This window comes from Hibiscus syriacus, unplaced genomic scaffold, assembly GCF_006381635.1.
Source record: "Hibiscus syriacus cultivar Baekdansim isolate YM2019G1 unplaced genomic scaffold, ASM638163v2 tig00112230_pilon, whole genome shotgun sequence".
In the NCBI taxonomy this organism is placed as follows: Eukaryota; Viridiplantae; Streptophyta; class Magnoliopsida; order Malvales; family Malvaceae; genus Hibiscus; species Hibiscus syriacus.
In genome coordinates, this window is record NW_024063275.1 from 603,882 (window position 1) to 610,101 (window position 6,220).

General features: G+C 33.7%; 1 pseudogene; it reads left to right on the top strand.

Moving 5' to 3' along the window:
- The first annotated feature begins 2,177 nt into the window (after positions 1–2,177).
- LOC120176163 lies at positions 2,178–5,390 on the top strand (annotated as a pseudogene).
- Positions 5,391–6,220: the final 830 nt, after the last annotated feature.

The following is a 6,220-nucleotide window of genomic DNA, read 5'->3' on the forward strand; positions in this document are numbered from 1 at the left end:
GGCATACCAGGTGAGTGCATTTATTATGTACTTATATGATATGAGGAAGACTTGTGATTAGTCAACTTCGAGTGTTTTTATTAAACATGTTTTGAACGCATTTTGAAATATTTTCATAAAGTTTTATGAAAATGATTTTACGAATGATATTTAGGGTATGAATTGCCCTAAAATGAATGGATGTGTTTCTTACAATTTATCATTAATTAAAGGTTTGGAATAAATGCTTAATCTACGCTTTATATTTTAAATCTTATTTTATGTACATTGAGAGTCGTAGGTGCAGCTGTAGTACCATAAATAAGGTGGTATTGTAGTAGTACTTTGTGTAATGAAGCACTATGTATGTAATTTCCATACTCGGTGTATGACGGTGTTGTAATACCATAAATAAGGTGGTATAATAAAGCACTATGTATGTAATCGGCATACTTGGTGTATGATGGTGTTGTAATACCATAAATAAGGTGGTATTGTAGTAGTACTTTGTGTACTGAAGCACTATATATGTAATTGGCATACTTGGTGTATGAGGGTTATCGATCAATTTTGTTTAATGCATTTGTTGCATATTCATATTAGTACCTTTGCGTACTTTCGATACTTTGTGTGCAAGGATTGTAGTCGTACGATATTACTACTTCGGAAATTGTTAGTATAGTGTTGTTGTGTAACATAGTACCTATACGTCATTGCGGCACTTAGGTACTTATTGTGTACCTTGCATTCTCATTTGTCATACGTTGGGCTATGAATGAATATTTTGGAATATTCTAATTGATAAGTATGCTAGCCATAAAAAATAATGTTTCACAAGTTATTTGATGGAAACTTTACTTATCAAGTCAATTTTATGCATTAATATATTTTATACGATTAAACTCGTATTTTGATCTTTTATGAAATATTTATGTTTTAATATTTCTCATTTATTATATTATGCTTCTGTAAGTGTATACTTAGCGTGTGATGATTTCCACGCGTAGATAATATCGTACGATCGGAGTGTGAGGGGTGCAGCTTTCATCATCTGTCAAGGATTGCCTCATCAGTAACAATATGACATCTCTAGATGTTTATTTTGATATTACTTGTCCGCATGTACTTAGAAATTATATGATGCTCTGGTAGGACATATGGTATTTGGTCTGTAGTACTATATTATATTCTATCTTAAACTACTATGTGATAGACTTAAACACTATTTTACATGTTAGTAGTTAATGGATGTTTAAATATTACATTATTAAATCGTTTTATAAATAAAATATATTTTAGTAGTTTTCAAGTACATAAGTGTTTTAAAAGTCATGTGACATCTATAACTAGTGTACGGGGACGTATAAGGGGAACAAGTGTTATAGAAGGACTAGGTCCCTTAAGCAGGGTTAGTGGTTCGAATCTTGGCGATTGCGAATGGAGCAAACTGGGTTGGGAGGGTCGCCCTCGCCTCTGCAGTACCTGATTCGAATTAGTCGACCAATAGATTGGAAACCGGTTGTTATACAAAAAAGGGGAATGATAATTCAATGTTATCAAATTTTTTGTCTAATAACAATTTAGGTCATTATAAATTTAATTATTAGACAAATTAGACATTGTTTTCTAAATTGTAAGTTTAAATACCTAGTAAGTCGTTGTATTTTAAAAAAAAATTAATATTTCAACCCTGTCTATATCTAATCTTGACTCTGTTCCTGAATCAGAAATCCTTTTTGGAGCAAGTATGAGTGCCTCATGTGACCTAATCCCTGCCCATCACTTGGATTATTCATTTATCATAAGAAAAATAAATGTTAATTGTGATTTGTTAGCTGTGGCGGTGCAAATTTGTCGATAACCTAGATCACGTGTTAAATATTGTTCTTTTTTTCCAGAGGAAAACGTAAAATAGGGAAAGTATACACAGTTGTACTATTTTGAATTATTATTTTTTGCCAATGTGTTTTTCATTATAATTTGCAAAATTAAGTATTTTCATTTACGTAGAATTGTTTGCATCGAATTGGAAAAGGAATCTTCCCTGCATATAATTAATTATTCCCTGCTTATCACGTGGCGGTGTTCAAATCTTACTTTTTCTTCTCAATTCCATCTATAAATACTGACATATGCATGACGATGGTTCTTACAACAAATATCTTTCAAAAGACAGCCTATATTCTCCCAGAAAAATAATGGCATTTATGAAGAAGCTTTTCACTAACATACTACATCGTTTCATCCATAAAGATTTTCATGAAGCTGTCTCCTCCATGACGATAATTAATGCTTTTCTCTTCCTCGTAAATATATTATACTACATTCTTTATTAGTTCTTTCATATATTTTACTTAGATATTTAAATTATGATCATATGTTTATTTTTGGTTGCATAATTCTTTTAATAAAAATGATTATAATATTCTGAATGATTATTTAATTTTTTTAACTTTAAACTTAAAATTTTTAATTTTTTTTTTCATTCAAATTGTGCATTCAGTGGACAAATTGGGAATGTGGTCACAGTTACCAGTTTTCTAGGGTTATTGTATTTGGCTATTCATCGACATCTTCATCAACAGTACAATCTAATCAATGTCGAGTTCGATTTAATTCAGGAGATTATCCCTATAGAACAAGTGATGGAAGTTACAATGATCCCTTCAATGAGGGAGCTGGCAGCGAAGGAAGTTTCTTTGGCAGGAACATTATGCCTGTTGAGCAAACAGATAAGGTATACACATTAATTTTAAGCTCACAACAGCAGGTATATACATTAATTTCAAGCTCCCAACAGATAAGGAAAATTATATGACTTTCCATTTTAATGAATATGAGAGTCACATTCTTTTTAATCACTGAGATCACTTGATGTGTTCATTTTTCATGTAATCTTTAAATAAAAAGAAATGACAGATACAAACATCAAACATATATTTAATATGATATTTTTTTGACCAATTCTGAATCTAATCCTAATCTTACTTAAAGGGAAGGGAAAAGAGGGACCCTAAAGGAAGGAATGAAAGTGCTCCTAGTAGGTATATAACCCATGAACCAAACGAATATGAGATAACAAAGATAAACAATTTACTCAACCAATTAAATATATTTACACTATATTTAATACAATATAAAGATCAAGCATATATTTAATATAATATTGATGACATATATATACTTTATTCAAACCGATTCATAAGCACTTTTAATTATATATATTTATAGTGTTACGATGTGAAATAAAAACAATACTATTTTGTAGTTAATGAAGCCAGATCCAATGGTTGTGGCTACAAAACTATTGGCACGAACACAGTACAAAGATACGGGCAAGCAATTCAAAGTGATTGCAGCTTCTTGGATCCAATTTATGATCCACGATTGGATCGATCACATGGAGAACACCAACCAGCAGGTTAAGTTTATATTATTTGGATTTGAAATTGTACGTGAATATATATAATTAATTAATCTTTGGACAAAGTTGCAGGTTGAGTTGATTGCACCTAAACAAGTAGCAAACAAATGCCCTCTCAGTTCCTTCAAGTTTTATCCCACAAAGCAGTTTCCAACTGGTTTCTACGATATCAAAACCGGCGCCAAGAACATCCGTACACCTTGATGGTAATAATTTATCATTATGGATGAAAATCAATACAGCGAATTTAGATATCCTTGGTGGTAATAGTAATTACGCGTGCATTATTTTCATAATGAAAGAATGATTTTTTTAGGGATGGAAGTGTAATATATGGCAGCAATAAGGAAAGGTTACAAAAGTTAAGAACATTCAGTGATGGGAAGTTAAAGATTTCAGAAGATGGCTTACTCCAACACGATGATGATGGGATCCCCATATCCGGAGATATTCGCAACAGCTGGGCTGGCGTCTCTGCTTTGCAGGCTCTTTTCATTGAAGAACACAATGCTGTTTGTGAAGTTCTCAAGGTATTCTTTTACATGATAGCTTTACATATTGAGAATTTTACTAAACATTAGTCACTGGAATATAATTGTAGAAGGAACACCCTAATTTGAATGATGAAGAGTTGTACCGACATAAGAGGCTTGTAACCTCTGCTGTGATTGCAAAGATCCATACCATTGATTGGACAGTGGAGCTTCTCAAAACTGATATGCTGCTTGCTGGAATGCGAGCTAACTGGTAAATCCTTTAAAGTTGTCAAATTTGGTGACCTCTATTGCTGGATTTGACCTCTATATAAAACTTGTCACAGGTATGGGTTATTGGGAAAGAAATTCAAGGACACATTCGGGCACGTTGGGGATGCCACTTTGGGGGGTTTAGTTGGTCTAAGAAAGCCTGTTAATCATGGTGTTCCTTACTCCTTGACTGAGGAATTTACCAGCGTATATCGGATTCACCAGCTTCTACCTGACTACCTCCACCTCAGGAACACCAATGTCGCTCCTGGATCTAACTAAACTCCACCATTCCTCAAGGAGTAAGCCTTCCAAGATATTGTTTTCTGATCTGATAGGTCATAAAGGAGAAAACTATGGCTCCATACTAAATATTTATTTTGTAATCTGCAAATGCAGGGTTCCTATGCCTGATCTGATTGGTCATATAGGAGAAAAAACTTTATCACAAATTGGATTCACCAGGCAATTTGTTTCAATGGGCCATCAAGCTTGTGGTGGATTGGAGCTTTGGAACTATCCTGCATGGCTTCGAGACCTTGTGCCACATGATGTTGATGGCAAAGAGAGGCGTAACCATGTAGATTTGGCAGCTCTTGAAAGTAAAAAAAAAGCTGTCTTGAACTGGAATTCTATAATCCATGAATTCATTAAACAAACAACTGAAAATTTAATATCAATGATGCAGTTTACAGGGACAGGGAGAGGAAAGTTGCAAGGTATAATCAATTCCGTAGGGCTTTACTATTGATACCAATCTCTAAATGGGAAGATTTAACCGACGACAAAGAAGTCATTGAAGTTCTCAAGGAAGTGTATGGTGATGATGTTGAGCAACTAGACATAATGGTGGGGCTCATGGCAGAGAAGAAGATCAAAGGTTTTGCCATAAGTGAGACAGCTTTCATTGTTTTCCTACTCATGGCATCTAGGTATGTTAATTGTGTACTTGTATCCCAATATTTTCTGGGAAAAGTTGAATAACATGAATTGGATGATATGAATATTGCAGGAGGCTGGAAGCAGATAGGTTCTTCACAAGCGATTTCAATGAGGAAATATAAACAAAGGGGTTGGAATGGGTGAATACAACTGAAAGCTTAAAAGATGTGTTCAATCGTCATTACCCGGAAATTCCAAAGAAATGGATCAACTCGACCAGTGCTTTCTCGTTTTGGGACTCTCCTCCAAATGCCCCCAATCCCATCCCCCTATATCTCCGCCTTCCATCCTCCAATTAAGTTGTCATCAATCCACGAATTTAATTACAAATCGCAACCCGACTGTTGTTTTACCGTCAGGAATAATCGGTTGCTTTTCTTCCTCATGTATTGGTGTACTATTCGTCAATAAAAGTTCATTTGTTCCGCTAAACATAGGCTATAAATGAGCCAATCTCAAATAAAAAAGTTTCTTTCGCATTCCTTCACTGTTTACAAAAATTGTTCGTTTGTCTATTTTGCTTAATTCTATTGATATTGTCATTGAGTAATGTTATGTAACGGCCCGAAATTCGGGTCAGTTGTTTAAGTCAACCTGAGATTTATTTTGGAGCCCATTGATTAATTAAAATAGCTTGGACTAAGTTTATTTGGAATTGGGTTGAGTTGGGCCCAAAAGATTTATGAAGATGATGATGTTTTTATGAGCTTGAAAGTATAGGAACCTAAAGTGTAGTTTATCCATTGTTTATTTGAAAGTTGAAACCCCCTTATTTGTTTATGGCTTACGTTAACCTCCCTCATAATATCTTAGCAATTCCTCTTCTTCTTCCTTCCATCATTTTCTTCTCCTCTTCCTTTACAAATAAAGATTTACAAGCATTTCATTTCTAATTTGGACAAGCCAAGGTAAGATTGTAAATCCTTGTCCTTCTAACTCCATTTCGAGCTCCATTTTTCTAGATTTTCATAATAGTTTCCAAAATGTGGTTGAGAGGTTTAATGGAATATAAGGATTATAGATTGTTTATGTTAGATTCAGGTTATATGAAATGTTCTAATCTTTATTTTCCTCACATAATTAATTTAGAAACTCCTTTTTCTTGTCTATAATTACTGCAATAAGTGGG